The 18,869-nt window shown below is 45.7% G+C and overlaps 1 protein-coding gene across 1 annotated transcript in view; it reads left to right on the top strand.

The window, feature by feature from the left end:
* The first annotated feature begins 16,089 nt into the window (after nt 1-16,089).
* The window catches only part of RAP1GAP2 (RAP1 GTPase activating protein 2), a 243,408-nt gene continuing 240,628 nt past the window's right edge, over nt 16,090-18,869 (top strand). The window contains exon 1 of the mRNA XM_084651088.1: nt 16,090-16,187. The gene's annotated coding sequence lies outside the window, so the exon portion shown is untranslated. The remainder of the gene's footprint in view (nt 16,188-18,869) is intronic.

An 18,869-nucleotide genomic window follows, 5' to 3' on the forward strand; every position in this document is an offset into this window, starting at 1 on the left:
AGCAGGTCAAAGTGCACTGTAAAAAGAAAAGGAGGACTTGTGGCACCTTAGAGACTAACCAATTTATTTGAGCATAAGCTTTCGTGAGCTACAGCTCACTTCTGCAGTTTCCACAGTATGCATCCGATGAAGACATTATATACACAGAGACCATGAAACAATACCTCCTACCACCCCACTCTCCTGCTGGTAACAGCCCATCCAAAGTGACCACTCTCTTTACAATGTGTATGATAATCAAGTTGGGCCATTCCCAGCGCAAATCCAGGTTTTCTCACCCCCCCACCCCCATACACACACAAATTCACTCTCCTGCTGGTAACAGCCCATCCAAAGCGACCACTCTCCCCACAATGTGCACGATAATCAAGGTGGCCCATTTCCAGCACAAATCCAGGTCTTCTCACCCCACCCCCCCACACACAAACTCACTCTCCTGCTGGTAATATTACCAGCAGGAGAGTGAGTTTGTGTGTGTAGTTTTTGGAAAGGGGGGGGTGTGAGAAAACCTGGATTTGCGCTGGAATTCTCACACCCCCCCCTTTCCAAAAACTACACACACAAACTCACTCTCCTGCTGGTAATATTACCAGCAGGAGAGTGAGTTTGTGTGTGGGGGGGTGGGGTGAGAAGACCTGGATTTGTGCTGGAAATGGGCCACCTTGATTATCGTGCACATTGTGGGGAGAGTGGTCGCTTTGGATGGGCTGTTACCAGCAGGAGAGTGAATTTGTGTGTGTATGGGGGTGGGGGGGTGAGAAAACCTGGATTTGTGCTGGGAATGGCCCAACTTGATTATCATACACATTGTAAGGAGAGTGATCACTTTGGATAAGCTATTACCGGCAGGAGAGTGGGGTGGGAGGAGGTATTGTTTCATGGTCTCTGTGTATATAATGTCTTCTGCAGTTTCCACAGTATGCATCCGATGAAGTGAGCTGTAGCTCACGAAAGCTTATGCTCAGATAAATTGGTTAGTCTCTAAGGTGCCACAAGTCCTCCTTTTCTTTTTGCGAATACAGACTAACACGGCTGTTACTCTGAAACCTGTCAAAGTGCACTGTGGAACTTTTAGTGCACATTGGCAGGTAGAATCCTGCCTGGGACTCTTTTTTTTGAATCCTGTCCTGCTATTACGGCAGCGGGTCCTGCAGGACGCATGGGGGCCCAGTCCCACTGCAGGGCTCTGTTGGCAGGTTCTACACAGCCACGTAGCGTGGGTAAGCTAGTGTGCTGTAGATTCACTCCCTGGCTTGCTCTCTCTAAGTCTCCGTGAGGACAAGCCCTGTGCTAATCAATGGTACTGCTCTGCATAAAACCCATCACTGGCAGAAACAAGAAGTGTGTGCAGGATTGAGTTTTAAGGCACTGATTCAGCAGGTCACTTAAGTATGTGCTTAACTTAAAGCATACGAATAGTCCTATTGATGTAAATGAGAGTACACCTGCGCTGAGAGTTAAACGTGTTTAAAGTCTCAATTCAACAAAGCACTTAAACATATGTTTACTTTTAATACATGCTTCAGGGCCTGATTCTCAATTATCCTTCAGGCTGGTCTGCACTGAGAAGTTTTACTGGTACAATTTCAGTGAGGGTTGTGGTTTTTTACCGAAATAATTATACTGGTAAAAGCCCTAGCATGCATGCAGTAATTATGGTATAAAAGGTGCCTTATTTTTATTCCCCTTCCCATACAGGAAGCTATACTGGTATAAAGTACCTTCATAATAACATAACTGCATTCACCGAACGGGGGTGGGGTCCCCACCCCCAATTTTCTAGTGTAGGCAAGGCCTAAGTCCCCTTTACTCTGCTCTGGGAGTGTAAAAGGATCTTAAAATGGGAGTAAATTAGATTTACACCAAAATCTCTTCACAGTATGATATAACGGAGCCTTAATGTAACTGAGAATCAGGGGCCAGATTTTAAAGGGATTTAGGCATGTAAAGATGCAGATAGGTACCTAATGGAATTTTCAAAAGTGTCTAGGCACCTAACAAGACAATACAAGTTATGCACCTAGGTCCTTTTGAAAATCCCACTTGGTGGTTTTCTACACTGTGCCTAAATACCTTTAAAAATCTGGCCTCAAGCCCGTAAATCGGCATTGGCTTAAGCATGTGCTTCAATTAAACTTGTGCTTAAGTGTCTAACTGGATCAGAGACTCAGTATGTATTTAGCTGCCTTCATCTTCCAAAACTAGTCTTTAGGGCAATTTCTGCTGTAATATAATTTAATTTGACTTTAATTTTGCCTTAAATGCTATTTCTCAGTCTTATTGAGGTGTGTGGTCTTCTAATTGCTGTGAAGAACCTCATAAGAAACTCCTTTAAATGGTGCAGGACTGAAAACTAGAGGGTTTTGATAAATTGAACATTACTTAATATTACCATGGGGATTTAAAAATATCAGAGACTTGACGATATTTGCTCGAGCTAAGGAATGCAATTTGTCATCCTTCAAAGAGATCCTGCTCTGCATGCTCACAAGAGGACAGAAGAATTTTAGCCTAAGCAATGTTGTTCAGTGGTTGTGGTGGCATGACCATATTCTGCGAAGGTTAAATGCACCTAGATTTGGAAAATAAATAATAACAGGCAGAATCCTGAAGAGGTCCTGGTCTTGCAGTGAGATCCATGCAGGCAGACTCTTGTGGCTCATTGAAATCAATGATGCTCTTTGCTGACGCAAATCCCACCTGTGCAGATCCAGTTGTAGTATTCTGGCAGAAAGTGGGAGTCAATGTAACTTACACTCACTTTATTGTGCCTTTACCCTGCTGGAGTGGTGTAAATGGGTCTTAATATCGATGAGTCTGACCAGATTCATGCAAAACGCTTTATTACTGTTTCTTTTTATCACATGTATTTACTTGATCTCCATCGCCATCTGAGCACCACACAATCTATAATTAGGCTTGGCAGAATTTTATTTTAATTTTTTTATAATTTCAGTGGATAATAAAACTGTCATAAATTTTCACAACTCTGAAAATTTGTGGGTTTTAATCATTTTATTGATTTAAGTTTTCACAATGGGGGAGGGTGTCAGACAAGAGGGGTGCCAGACAATAATAATTTAATGACCGTAGATGTTGAGATTCAAAAAGTTAAAGCCTCATAGCCATTAAAACACAACTTTGTCAACGTCGTATGTCAAAATATACAAAGTAAATATCTTTATATCAAACTCTAAGTTTGCAAGCAGCATTTTCCTCACTTTGTCTATCTGTAAATTTCTGATAATTACCGATGGAAACCCTTTTTCATCAATTTGTGTGTAATGGTCTACGGACATTTACCAATAACAATCAAAATCCTTCCGAGCCTATCTGTAATGTATTTATCCTCTCAACAAATCCTCCTGTGATGTAGGGAAGTGCTGTTATGTTTTATGTTTATAGATGAGTACTTGAGGTACGGATCCTCAAAGCACCTAATTCCTGTTGATTTCAATGGGATTTAGGCACCTACCTACTTCTGAGGATCTGAGCCAAAGTGACTTGTCCAAGGTCACCCAAGAAGCCTGTGGTAGGGCATGGACTGGAACCCACATCTCTTGAGTAGCATCTGGCCACCTTGGTATTCCAATTGATCCTATAGGCCCTAACCAAGATTGGAACTCTTCTTCACCAGGCGTGGTACATCTATGTAACAAGAGACAGCCCCTCGCTTGTAAAGCTTATAATCTTCTTCCATGTGAGTTTTGCTTATGTTCTTGAGGATTGGTCACTTACTGCATCATCATAAAAACATTTCTGTACATTGCATAGCATTGTATTTTTTTTAGAGGGGAAACTGGAGCCGAAAGCATGGTCTCATCGCCTGGCAGTATTGAGTCCTCTGTTTTAGCTTGTGAATTTATAATGGGTGTGTGACAAGGGCACTTCTTGATGATGGATGAGTACTGCAATGAGATCCCAATCTTGGGTGATAGCTTTTATGAATATAAACATCATGCATTTTTGTGTATGTGGACATTAAGCAGCCAGAAAATACATCTGCCAAATAGTATAAGCATTTGTGTTAAGATGTAAACGGGGAAAAAGTGCACAGAATTTAAGGGAGGCCTTATAAAGTCAGTATCAATAAATGTATCTAACTCAAGGATTGAGTACATTGAATTGTATGGGAAACACACCTTTGAAAGGCACACGATAGATCCTCTGTGTATTCTGCCATGGAATTTGCCATGGAATCCATCCTTCATCTCCTATTCTAAGCTCTTTTCTCCTTCTTTTATTTAAAAGAGAGGTGCTGATCCTGCAAAGACCTAGGTGCATGCTTAGCTTGATCTACTTGAGTAGTCCTATTGATTCCACTCGCACTACTCATAACCCATGAAGTTAAGCATGTGCCTACATCTTTGCAGGATTGGCGGCCGATTGTTTTTATATCCTCTTGATTGTGAAGGTGACCTTGAAAACATGAACTCGAGGCAGTGTTGTCATCCTGAATTGATAGGCTCTGTGAGGTGGGAACCCATTTCCTCAAAGGGCTGTTAACCTGGAACCCTAATTATGACAATTCAGGTATCAACAACTGCTGGCTGATAATTGCTTCCAAAATATCCTGCTGATGCACTTGGTCCAAACTGTTTCCCATGCCTCGTCAAGTGTCAAAAGCCCCAACTATCAGCTGACAGTGCCTCCAGCCAACTTTCACTATGTAGCTCTGTGTTATCGTACTAGAGAAAACAGTGCCAGGCAGAACACTTTCAAGTCCCTGCTCCCCACAGGCTTCCTCCAGTGTGAGCTTGAGCAAGTCATGAGGGTCTCTCTATGCCTCACTTTCCTATTTGTAAGGTGAACATAAGAGTACTTCTCCACCCCCCAGAGACGTTAGGAGGGATAAATATGTTAATGGTTGTCAAGTGCTCAGACAATATGGTAACACACGCCATAGAAAAGAGAGATTAAAAAAACCCTCAGTGTTTGATTTAAATGAAGCTGCTGCAAAATTACTGTTGTGTTGCATGGATCCAGGGAGTTTGCAATGGAATGTAGGTCCCTTTGCCTGGGAAATACAGTGTCTTGCATATGACTTCCTAAGGACTAGGCTCCAAACACCAAGCATGATCCAAAGCTAGTTGGGCATCTTTCCACTGACTTCAATATGCTTTGGATCAGACACTTAGTTTGCAAGTATTTTTCCTATGTATTAGAATTCTGGTTCTATCATATAGTTTCTTATATTGCTTTCATCACCACCGTATCTGAGCACCTTCCCTTGTGCATTAAACATGATTTCTCGTCTGACTGTCACATGTGGTTCGTTCTCTCCCTCAGCCACTTCCTTGGAGAGAACTCTGTGCAGATAGAGTAGTGTGTTGGTTTTTCTTTTTCTTTTTCTTTTTAAATGGACAAAATGAAGAATATAAACAAATTCTGTGTGTTGTGGGGACATCCCTAAGCTTCTCGTTATAGCTAAGTCTAAAATCTGAGGGTTATGACCATAAAATTCCTATACATTTGTGTGCACCTCACCTATGCATGTAATACCTGGTGCGTGGCAAACTGGATTATTGGGGGAACACATTGGGTATTGGTTTACATAAGATAGACATGCACAAAATGTTCAGAGGAATTGCCTAACTTCAGAAATCTGGCATTTTCCAAATGTCAGCTACATGAAACGAGCATCTACATATTAAAAAACAAACAAACCACACCTTTTCCTAAGACAATGAAATCATAATTCTCAACAGTGCAGAAACAAAGGGTTAAATAAGTGCGCAGTTTCTGAAAATGTCAGTAAAATATTTCACTGCAGATGAATCCACATCTGTATTCTTTTAAAATGCTCTAGATAGATTTTTTTTTTTTTGCAGCACCCAGAGGCTTAAATCAGTAGTGTTATTTTGAATAGGTTCTACTGTTGGTTTTTGCAAGCCCAGTGCCATAAATTAAAGAAGAAAATCTAACTAATTAGATGTATGTAAATATATGCTGCCAGCTTAAATCAAATGAATTGCACAATTATCCTGTATCTTTCCCCAAGTGCCTTGTGAATAACATCAACTCTGAACAATTTAGGACTGTGCCCTGTGTGAAATGAGTTTTATGGTCTCAGCTCAGTTCTCAGTCAAGGGTCATCCATACCACAAAAATTCCCACCAGCTGTGGGACTAATTGTCAGAAGGAAGGAATGGAGACAGACCTATGCATCCACCTCTAGAAGTGGTCCTTCCAGGTTATGATGGAGGGATGCACTATGGTCCCTAATGTCCCTTATAGACAGACTTGTCCTGTCCCAAGAGTCCCCTTCCCTGCAGTATCCCCTCTCCCTTCACTTTTCTTTCCATCCCTTCCTAACTAACCTCCCTCTTCCCCACACCCAGTGCCATTTGCTGCTATCATATTGTTCATTCTGCTTGTGTTCTATCCCTTCCCTTACCATGTGTCTGTTTTACTTGTAAGCTCTTCAGGGCTGGAGCTGTCTACCGCTTTCTGTTTGTACAGCGCCTAGCTCCAAGGGGCTCTGTTCTTTGTCCGCTCCCAGGTAGGACTGCAGGAAACAAAATAACACCAGAATAATGTCCTTTGTCCAGCACTAAACTCACAGCCCCACGGAGTACAAGAACAGTCTGAGCTCGAGGTTAGCCTGGACTAAGCCCCCACCCCGGCATCCAAATAGCCCGAAACTTTAGGGGCAAGTCCTGCTGCGGGTTCAAACGGGGGAGGTGTCTGTCCCAGGGCCGGGGAGCTTGAAGTCCCACGGGACTGAGCTGCTGCCAGCGGGGGCCAAGCACGGCGGTCCGGCAGCCAAGAAACCTCCCTCAAAGCAGGAGCCTGAGCGAGAAACTCCAGCTGCCCGGGGTTTGGGGCTGGGGGCGTCCCGTGAGCGTCCCGGACCCGGGGCTGCTCGGCGCGCGGCCTCTGGCCTCGCCCCCTCCCCCCCCCCCCGCTCCAGCTGGCGTTTGGGTGGAAATCTAGGCTCGCTCAGCCCTTTTCTGCCTTCAATGCACCAGTTCAGGGGCTAGGGCTGCTGCTACCCAGCCTCCGCTCGCCCCTGGCTGGAGGCGCCGTCCGGAGCGGCCCCCAGCAGCCCCCCCAGGACACGGCCGGGGGGGGGGGCATGGCATGCCGCAGAGCGCCGGGGGAGAAGCGATGGGAGCTGGTGCGATGGTGAGTGGGGGGGGGGGGCGGGATCCGAGTTTTAGCAGGAGGTGCTGGGGAGGGGTCCCCGCTGCTGCCCTGGAGGTGGGTGGGGCCTTGAGGCTGGTGAAGGGGACTTGGGGGTGAGTCCGCGGCTGCCCTGGGGTGGGGTGTCGTCCCCCCCCCCACCCCGCGGCTGCCCTGGGAGGGGAAATCCCCAGATGCTGCAGTAGGGGTGAGGTGGGAGGGGGGCATCCCCGCCGCTGCTCTACTTGGGGGGGGGGGGTCCTAGCTGTTGGATGCGGAGGGGGCGCCAGGGAGATCCACCGTTGAGGAGGAGCTCCTAGGTGCTGGTGACTTTGAATCCAAGCTGCTGCCCTGGGGTGGGGGTGGGGGTGGGGACAGGCCCCAGCTTTTGCATTGGGAGTGAGGGGAGCCAGCTGCGGTGTTGGGGTTGGTGGTGCCCTGGCTGTAGGGAGGGGGGAGTCCCAGAGGCGCAGCATCCCAGCGACTGCACTGGAGGTCTGTGGAGCATGGGGTCTTCCAGCTCCTGCAGGGGTCCTGGGCAGTGGGGAGGTGTGTCCCCTGTCTGCTGCAGGGAGGTCCTGAGGAGGAACCCCCCACCCCGCCCGCCTGCCCGCAATTTCTTGTAGGGGGTCTATCTCAGACACTGCTCCAGGGGAGGGTCTTTGAGGAGGGGCCCTGATGCTGGTGAGGGGGACGTATGGGATTGTCTCATCTCCGGCACTGGGGAGGGCAGAGTCCTTGCTGCTGGTGAAGGGGATCTTCCTAGGGTAGATCCATCTTTGCAAAGGGCAGCCCCTCTGCTGTTGGAGGGGCCAGAGGGGGACGGGGAGGTCTCAGGAAATCCCCACCTACTGGAGGGGGCAGGGCTATGTGCCTCTTGGGATTGTGTGTGTCCTGGCTGCTGCAGTAGGCTGAGTCTCAGTATATGGGGCTATCCCAGGTGTGGCTACTGCAAGGGTGTGTTGGGGCCTGTATCCCTATTGCTACTGCTACAAACGGGGCAAGTAGGGGGCAGGCTGTCCTGGTCTGGGCCCTCTTTCAGAGGGGCTAGTGGAGGATTCCAGCTTGGAACAGGCTTTCTCTGTGCTAGTTTTTATTTCAGTCGCTTATGATGCCAAAGCCCCCCACCCTTGAGCGGGATGCTGCAGCAATGCCGAAATGCAAATTGAATGACTTTCTGGGTTACAGCCCTGCAAAGCTTATGTAACAGCTAGAGACCGGTCCAAAACAAAATCCTGTGTTTGAACACTGGCAACGCCTGGGAAAGCTCAGAGCCAGATCCGAACGATGTGGCTCAAGATGCTTTTGGGGGCAGAACCCAAACTCTGCATCTGAACGTTGCGGGAGGGATGAGTTGCTTTGGATTCCAACTTTGTGGCCCTGCCCATCACAAGGGCAAACCTTCTGAGGAGGATTGTTCTGCGAAGAGAATTTTAAGCCTCCAGTGACTTTATGCTCTGCAGGCAAAACTTTCCCTCTGCAGTTTATATTTTGCCTACTTAGCACTTGCATACTTTAAATGCCCTGCAGCCTGCCAGAGAGATCTTTATTCCCGACAGTGTCTAAGTGCCTAGGCCAATATTTTAATACTTAGTTTACAAAGTTGCTAAACCCGCACAGTATTTTGCAGCCATGGCCCCTGTCCCAAAGCAGTGGATACTACAGCACTAGTACTAAGCATTTGGGGACATTGTTGCAGACTGTGTAGGAGGTGTAATGCATTAGCAGACAAACTAGCTTCTTTTGGAGCTTGGATGTCTCTGGATTCACTAGTGAGTGAGCACACAAAGGTGAATACCCAGCGTGAAAAGAAAACCCAGGGATTTATTATCGATTATTAATAACTGTGGTAGTACCTGAACCCTAGTCATGGACAAGACCCTATTGTGCTAGGCACTGTACAAACAGATAATAAAAAGGCAATCCCCGCCCTAAAGACCTTACAATCTGTACCTCATCTGTTGTTTTGCTAGCTAGCAAATCATGTCTCTCTTTGCCAATGTACCATGAAAACAAGAAGTCATGATTTCATCATGACCATGTAATCCATGCTGTGATGTCCTTCAGGAATGCAAAGAACATTCTGCAAGGGGTGCCGAAGCTGGGCACATTCTGATGCACCACAAAGCTTCCTAAAAGGGATGCCTCGGGCAGCGTCTCAAACATGGCAGAGCCAAGTCAAGCCGGCTTGGGTGAGCTGCATAATTCTGACAGCCAGCTGCACGGTGATGTTCACGATTTAAGTGCAGATGGAATCCCGTGATGCAAATGACAAACATGCTGACTCACCGGAGAGGTGCTGATGCGTAAATAGCTGTTGCTGCAGCCAGTTGACTGGTGCTGTGCCTGTGAATTTATTTTTGTCTGATGTTGAACAAGAACAAGAGGACATGCAACTAAATTAAAAGATGGCAAGTTCAAAAACAACTCAAGGAAATGCTTTTTTCCACAAGGTGTAATTGGACTGTGGCACTAATTACCACAGGAAGCCACCGTGCAAAGCTTCAAAAAAGGAACTGGACACTGTATGGATAACAAGAATATCCAGAACATAATTCATGATTTAATATGCCTCCTAAATTGCTTGTTTTCATGCTCCAGGTTTTAGTCAACCTCTAACTTTCAGACCTAATATGGGAGGCAGATTATCCCACAGCTGCCTGTTGCAGGGTTTTTATGCCTCTGAAGCATCTGGCGCTGGCCATGGTTTGAGACAGAATGCATGACTAGATGGACCTCAGCTCTGATCCAGTCTGGCAGTTCCTGTGTTCCTAGTTCTATAGCAGCTTTTTGGAGCTGGTGTCTTGCTCACCTTCTTGTGTAGCAGTTTAGAGGGTGTAAGGCCAAATCATGAGCCCACTGAACTCAACAGGAGTTTTATCGCAAACATTGATGTCTCCATTTGGCTGAACGTTCTGCTGAACTGAGGAAATGAGGGCAGTCCAAAGTGGAGAAGTTCCACTGAACATATCACATCTCCTGCAACGGAAACCTATTAGAAGGTTAGGTCAAGTTAAAATTTCATTGACAGAAATTATTCTCCCAGATTCTAAATCACAAACATTATCTATAGCCAATGGAGCTACACTAGTGATGAGAGAAGAGAATTAGGCCCATTTAGTGCTTTTACCTTTGCTTGCGAATTAGCTCATCCACCCTCTTCCTATTCTTTTCTGTGCCTCTCTGAATTCAGGTGGTTTTTGTGTGCAGACACAAGTGAAAGAGGCTTGCAGCGGTGACACTGCGCAGTGGCTAAAGATGAAGTATCACAACCTGTATGCGTGGTTCAAAGAGTCTTGCATCATCTGTTGTCTTTGATTTTACCACCTGGTACTGTTAATGGCTCTGATTTAGCTATTCACGGGCTTTGCTAGGGCTCAGAAAAAGCTGTGAGTTCGACAGGGAATTCCTCTACTGGGAAAGAAACAATAAGCATGAGCCTGCAAACCTTGATTCGGGCGTAGTCCTTAGCCACAAGACCCCTCCCATTTCAATCTCCCCTCCTGAGCCCCTTACCTCTGCACAAGGGCCAGGCGCTGTCACAAAACACAGCACTTCCAGAGGTCTGAGCACGGGTGAGGAGGCTCCCACTGCACCAGCCAGCTGGCCAGCTTTGGAGATGATACATCACACACATTCCCCTTTTGCTTCCTGGAACGCTGCAGTGAGGTGGGAGGAAGGATGGTCCAGGAGTTAGGGCACTGTGCAAGGACTGGGGAGTCCTGGGTTCAAATCCTTGCTTCACTTCAGGCCTCCTCTGTAGCCTTGGGCAAGTCACTTAGCCTCTCTCAGTTCCCCGATGGTGAAACAGGTGTAATAGTAGTTCCCTACCTCGCAGGGGTGCTGTGAGGTGCTCAGATGATACAGTACAAACCTGATAGGTATCATGGATAGATGGCCCAGTTGATGGGGAGGATCTGCACCACTTCCCAGTATGGGCAGGTGCCTGACCGAGCACTCCACATCAGCACTTCACTGTGTCTCCCCAGAGCTCTGGTTAATGATTATGTTGTTCATTAGCATTAGGATTCCAGCCTCTAACTGCATACTCACAGGCATCAATTTACTCACCATGTGTGTTTGCAGGGTTGGGGCCTTTGTTTGTTCATGAAGAGTGAACTTTAGCCCATGTCAGCTGAGTGCTATGTACTGATCCCCTGCCTGTTGGGGGAGAGGTGTGAGACATTAGCGTTCGCTATGATTTCCACTCTTCCAAATGAATATGGACCCCTCCAGCCCCCCTCAGCTCTACAGATGCTTTAATAACTACACTCAGTGGTGAAATTTCATATTCAAATGAGGGCATGTTAAGTGCCGCTGATTGTCTGGAACAAGCTAGACAGCAGATTTTTTTCTAAAAGAAGGGAACAATTGTAATTGCAGATATTTTGCCCAGGCATTAAAGGACATGCACAACTTTAATTGCAATAATAACCCATGATTCATCACTCAAACATTATTAAGTAAGCTTCAACATCTGGCATCCCATCCTAAATAATGTTTCAGGGATATTAGCCTGGCCTTGGAGATGATGATAAAACTGAGGACAGAGTGGATGCATGGGCTAGTCAGAACAAAACTTAAGAGAAATGGAAACTCTGTTGTGAATAAATGATGGTTTGTTACATTCAACTGTTTGAAAGCATCCCGCCATGTAGGAAATGACCTGCTACAAACTACTACAGCAGGGACGGGGAGGGGCTGCTTTGCAAGTGGAGGATTTGTTTCTTGTGTCCTTTTTACTGAAGTGGTATCAGGCGTGGGATGGAGACTGGGTGTCAGGACTTCTGGGTTCTATTCAAAGGCCTTCCACTGACTTACTCTGTGACCTTGGGCAAATCACTTGGTTATGATTTTCAAACCAATAGAGAGGATTTTGGCACATATCTTCAATCCGTTTAAATTTTAATGGACAATATGCCAAAATCCCTTTGACTGCTTTGGAAATCTTACTCTTTGGGCCTGAGATTTATTTATATGTAAAACGACTATAAAATAATTTTCACAGGAGCTGTGTGAGCTGTAAAGGATCCTGAGATCCTTGTGTTAAATGGATCAGAAGTGCAAAGTTTATTATAAGTAAAGAGAGAACAGTTCAGTAATGTTACCTGTCTGAGGTGGAAAAGGTAAACTCAGAGTATGGATAATACATATTCAGGCTTGGATTCAACTGTAGGTTTCCATAAACAAACCCAAATGTCTATTTTCCTAATCTAGGGCCCAGTCCTGCATTCCTTGCGCGCACACATCTCCCATTCAGAAACCAGATTATGCTCTCCGTTGTGTAGATGTAAATTTGGAAGAAAGGAATGGACCAGATTCTCCACTGGTGCAAACTGGAATCAGTAGAACTCTGCTGATTTAAACCTGGGAAGATTTGGCCTAGGCCATATTGAAATTAATGGTGTTATTCCAGAGTTACCCTGACGTAACAGACAGCAAAATCTCGCCCCTCCTTGGGAGTTTTGGGTGTGCAAAGGATGCAGGAGTGACATCTTTGGAACGTAGGGGCCACTGATTGGCAGGTGAGAACAATTTGTGTGGCATTTATCTTCTGTCCTGATCTAGACTTAGATTAACATTTGGTGGGAAATTGGTAGCAAATGCCCATGCTGAACAGTTGCAAATCCAGCCCTGCACAGACTTGTGGAAAGATTCTAAAACGTGTTTTGGTTATACCGGAAAACAAAATAAGATCACGGTAATGTTTCTCAGATAAATTTAGGCCCAGCAGCCAAACACATGGTTTGGTTTCCTTCCTTTCCAAGATACAATTGGATAGAACTGAAGGGTCTGATTTTTGATCCCATACACCTGGTTTAATGACTTTGGTGGAAATGGTTGTGATTTACATCCATGTAAGTGAGATCAGAATCAGGCACCAAATTTTTGGTAGATACGAATTCCTTGTGCACATGAGTTAACGTCTTATTAGAAAGCAGATGCTCCAGAGCTTTAGAGAGTGGGTAGGGGCTGCTTCTGATCTTTCTTACAGGGGTATAAACCAGGATTAACTCCTCTGAAGCCAGTGGTGTTACATTGGTGTGCGACTCCTGTGATCTGAGATTAGGATGAGTTTGGGACTCTTGGGTTCTATTCCTGGCTCTGCGCATGATCTGCAGAATTATTTTGGGCAAGTCACCTAACCTTTCTGTGCCCCAGAGGACTGATATAGCTATAATGAAGCAGAGCCTCAGCTGCTATAAATCGGTGGTGCTCCACTGAAGTCAAAAGAGTTCTGCTAATTTACACCAGCTGAGGATCTGAAATGCTCAGCTGCTGGAAAACGCCAAGGCTTAAGTAACTAATGTCTGTAAAATGCTTTGAGATACATAGATGAAAGACGCCGGTGGAATGTAAAGAGAGCCATTCTCCATCACTGGCTGCAGAGTCAGTGTGTACTGTAGAGATATACGTATCTTAGGTGTCTTTGCATATCTACAGCAGGATAAAAGAGTAAACCAATGGCAAGAATAGAGCTTACATGTATTCAGACACCAGGACACACTCCTTTTTAAAGAGCAGTTTACACAGGGTGCCAATGCAAAGAAATTCGTTTAAGCGGCATATGTCGCTCCAAGCCATAGGGCTGTAGCTGTAGCCGTCGTAAACGCTGATTTACGTCCGCTAAGAAGCTGGCCTGTATTGCCACTAGGTTAGCTAGGACCTGTACAAACGGTATGGACAGAAAAGAAACTAACCAGCCTGAATCCTGGCCTGTTCCAATTATTTTTATGGGGCTTAGGACGACTGTTTATAAATCATTGATATTCAGAAATCACCCTGTCTGCTACAGCAAGACATTAGAGAGAGCAGATGATTTTGTCTGTAACTGGTCTAGATCTTACTTGATTTGACAATGCCCAGAAGTTGGTCCCCGCTCTCTGAGCGTGAAATCCATGCACCCTGCACAGAGCCTGAGTTCCACGATAAAACAGACCCTCACCTGGGGTCGGCAAGCAGCGAGCTGCCCTGCCTCACCTCTTGCATGGATTGTTGTGCCACTGGATCCAAGCAAAGACAGCTTACCTCTCCACTTCTCATGCCCTCCTCAGTCCCACCCCATTGTGGGCTTTCTGCCCCTGCCTTACACAGGGCTGGATTGGAGACCCTTCCCATGATCATCCAGCACAGCTTCTATGTGGCCATTGGAGATTTTGGTGTCTAGTCAATTTCACAGACTGTCCCGATGATCGTTGGGCCTGATCCTGTGCTCATTTACACTAGTGGAAATGAAGAGCAACGGCCCTGAAATGGAATTACACCAGAATCGGGTCCTTGGTTTCCAGCATTGAAAGCAAACACTTTGGGGAGGGTTGAGGGGGTGACAGGTCTGTAAACCATTTAAGGAGCTGCACCGTGTGAATTTTTTATAAACCAACTAAGTCTGAAAATACAACTTTAAAACCATAACTCCCCACCCCTGTCCATGTGTCGCACTAAAGAAATGACTGGGTAGATTATATTTTTCTGCATCCTCTGAAGCATTGGCCCAAGATGTTTAAACTGGAAATGGAGGCATCCAAGATTAGGGGATGGTTTTGAAAATTTGATTTGTATTTGTCATGGATTTTTATTGCAGCCAGGGAGCACTGAGTGCCACTAGAGGGCGCTGTTTGCTCCTCATCATCCACAGGAGCTCATCCTAGCAGTTCCCTGGAAGACCTGTGATTTCAGGTGGCTGCAGAATGCTGTGGAAATGAAAACAACTTGCTCTGTTTTGTTATAATTTTCCAGGGGGAGTACTGTGCCAGATAGAAATATCTTTATTTACTATAAAAACACTTTGTACTTCTGTAGCACTGTCCAACCAAGGATCCATCACTTCAGTATTCTTGGCAGAGAATTATGATTACCCCACATTACATAAAGGGGGAAAGTGAGGCACTCCATGGTTGACTGACTTGCCTGAGGTCACAGAGTGAGTTAGTCACAGAAGGCCTGATTTTTGTTTACGCTAAGGCCTCCTTGCACCGGGGCATATAAATTGGACGTATAAATTACATTTGTAAAAAGAAAAGGAGTACTTGTGGCACCTTAGAGACTAACAAATAAGGAGCTACAAGTCCTCCTTTTCTTTTTATGGATCTAGACTAACACGGCTGCTACTCTGAAACCTGTCAAATTACATTTGCACTCACTTTAAGGCCAGCACTGTGTGAAGGGGCCTTACTGTAACAGGATCAGGAATCAGAATCTTGCTAGGTTGGGTCTTGGAGCGGTGAAACCACAGCAGCGCAAGCTTTAGTGCGGTCTGCACAAACCCTGGGGTCTAGCCCATGACAGCTGCCATGGCTTGGCTATTCTGTGATGTGAGATTAAAGCTAGCTCGGGGTGTGTCAGTGTGGGCTACATTCACACACCCTGGCATATCTTTAGTCATGACTTTGGGGTTTGAGCCACAGTTCTACCCCTTACCTGTGGGGCTTTGGGCAATTTCTGTAACTTCCTTGTGCCTTACTCTCCCTCCACCTGTAAAAGCGGGTCAGTAATGCCTGCCTATCTTGCAGGGGTACCAGCAGCGCTGAATTGCAGTTGTTCTGAGATCCAAGGCCCTATGGCTATGCAACATACTGGGCTTGGCTCTTCCACGGCTGAGCCAGGGGCTTGTTCCACTTACAGCACTCGGAGGAGAGAACACGCAGCACTCTCCTGGGGGTGCCTTCTTAGGCTGCCTAATGTGGTAGCCCAGCATGAACAGCACCGTAAATGCAGCAAGATGCCCTTGCCAGTCCCAATTAATAAACAGAAAAGGGCCACGCAAGGAGGAGCGAGGATTGCGGTGTAATTCCAGTGATTACATTTCTGTTTGACCTAGCAACTCTCTGCAGTTTCCCTGAGCCAGCCATTCTTTTGATCTTGTGTCTCCCTCTCTCTTTGGCTTGACAGCTCTTCCCTAATAAATATTTCAGTTCCAGGTAATTCTCATTGTTTGTTATTTATAGGTACGTTAAGGAAGGCCGCTTTCGGATCGAGGAGAGAACGCTGACGGCTTTCCAGTGGCTGTACTCCCCACATCAGCATCACATTGTCAGCCGAGCTGATCTGGCGTCACCAAGCAGGTAAACAAACAGACAGAAAATGTTCTTTCATGAGCACTCAAAAAGGAGCAATAGCACCTGCTCCATGGGTGAAAGGGCATTCAGTAAAATCTGTCTCATCTCTGACCGCCTCTCCCCCCTACAACGGGGTGTTATGAGCTGATCCCCCCAAGCCTGATGGAAGCTCTGAGGCTTCATGCTGCTGCTCCTTCAAGGAGAAGAAAAGTGGCCCGCCAGCTGTCCCTCCTTTCGCCTTACCATAAGCAATCTGCCCCTGGTTGGCAAGGATCCCTCTGTAGTGGATGCAAAGGTTACACTGGAAATGGAGTTACACTGGAAATCAGCATCCCTGCTACCCCCCATTGCACAGGATTTTGCTCGAAATATTTTGTGGGTTATAGGTTGTAAGAAAAAAGGTGAATGTGATAAAATAGCCATGCATAAAATGGTACCAGTAGAGACCACACTCGAGTCCTGATTCTCAGCTACACTCAAGCCTCTTTACACTGCTCTGGTAGTGTACAGGGGCCTAAGGTGAGTGTAAATGTAACTTTTGCCCTCTTTAAAGGCACCTTTGCGGTGCTGGAACAGTGGTGGAATAAGAGTCAGGCTCTTTGGTTTTTGTACACCAAGGCAAGCAATGATCAGTTAGCCCACAAGTAGCAGCAAACAGCACAGCCATGAAAACCCCCTCACTCCTCACAGATGGCTGTTTTAACACCCCGGCCCAGGAGTCTTGCGCTCAGCAAACATGTTAGATGCTCATATGCGGTCTTTGCGGCTGATTTGGGTTAGAGGCCCATCTGTTCAAATGACAGTTTGTCTGCCTGGAAAGGTTGGGTTCCAGTTGCATTTTGCTGTACGAAGATAAATGGCCTTGAGATGGACTCAGAGCAATTGTTGTTGATGGAAGTAAAATTCTTCATGGCAGCAGGGACATGGTATTTTTCATACTTGCTTTTGGGGGGTAGACAAGTTTTACAAGTTAGGATCATGAATAATGAAGGAAAAGCAGATACAGATGTCGCTCACGGGAACATAAATCAGGAGTAACCACACTGAAGACCAAGCTAGTTGGGAGAGGAGAATCAGGGCCAAATATGCGTGGGAGCTTGATTCAAAAGCAGAACCATTTCTCTGGGAGGAAATCGTTTCTTGCAGGTAAAGCCCTGGAAGCAGAGATGGGAGATCCAGGTTCTGTTCCTGTCTGCCACAGACATCCTGTATAACCCCTAGTAAGACACTATTAAATCAAAATTCTCCACTCATTCAGGTGCGAGTGTTCCGCTCCCACGAAGCACAGGTGTGAGAGTGAAAACAACGAGGAGTCCTTGTGGCACCTTTAGAGACTAACGCATTTCTTTGGGCCTGCTCGGGTGATGACCCATGGTGCAAAGTAATGGAGAATCAGTCCTTTATCTCTTTGTTCCTGAGTTTCTTGATCTGATGTTAAAAACACTCCCTTTCCTCACAGAGGGGCTGACTAAATTATTTGTGAAGTGCTCTGCGCTCTCTAGCACTTTTCCTCTGAGAATCCCACAGTATTATTACTGCGGGTGTTCAGGTAAATAGATCCTAAATCCAAACCATGCCAGATTCTGGAACTCACAAAAGTGACCTGCAACAATTGTCTGCTGAAGAAACTTTGTGTAACTCAATGGACTGAGGCTGGGATTTACAAAAGAGCCTCAAATTGCTAGGCACACCATGGGGATTTCATTTAAAAATCCCAGCCAAAGTTCTTAATCAGTTTTACAGTCTGTCCAAAAACAGAGAACAGAGATACAGCCAGCTGTAATAAATACTGGATCAAAGTCTCTGCTCATGGAACTTCCTTGAAGTCAATGGAGTTATTCTAACAGAGTGCTTGGCCTGTTGTTCATAATGTGTAGGATGTTCAAAAGCAGGTAAGTGATTTAGGCGCACAAATCCCATTGAGAGTTGCCTCAGCACCTTTGAAAATTCCACCCACAAGCAGTTCAACCAGCTCTACTACATATACACACATACACAGTTTTGCCAAAGCTCAGGACTTTGTTTTGAGTCTCATCATGATATCTGGTTTGTTTCTTAAAGTCCCAGCTCCTGGAGTCATGTGAATACATGAGAATTTCAGCTTTCTTTTTTTCTTAAAGTAGGTTTCTGGTCCTTATGGTTGCAGAGATAAGCTTGAAAACACAACACAAGTGCACCGTAAAGGCTAAAAGCTGGAAATTACAGAAAAAGAACTCCTGATTATGAAAAGTTTCATGATTTTAAGCCAGTCCCAAATTCTTTCGGGACCTGACTCATGATTTTTGTACACTTGAGGCATACATTAAAAATGAAACAGAAGCAGCAGGCTGCATATTGCATAGACTGAACTGTTGAGTGTACATGAAATAGCTGAAGAATATTTGTTCCAGTGCAGAGATTTCATTCAGTGCCTACATTCTTCCCTTCAAAGCTCGCTGAAAATACATCTCTGAGCCACTGATCTGATGGGCGCTATAGCTCTCGTTGCCCGCAATGCATATGCATGGCTGTCATTTTAAATTGAGTGATTTGTGATAAAACACCAATTAACATAAAAAGCTTGTGGGCCTGAAGCAACACATAACACAGTACCTATTTTCCTGCTTTTCAAGAGCTTTGAAGAACATCTCTGCATAGGTACATGTCTAAAAGCTTTTCCTTCTTTATTTCAGGAGCAGTTTTGCTCCA

This window comes from Lepidochelys olivacea (genome assembly GCF_965140295.1).
Source record: "Lepidochelys olivacea isolate rLepOli2 genome assembly, chromosome: 17".
NCBI lineage: Eukaryota > Metazoa > Chordata > Testudines > Cheloniidae > Lepidochelys > Lepidochelys olivacea.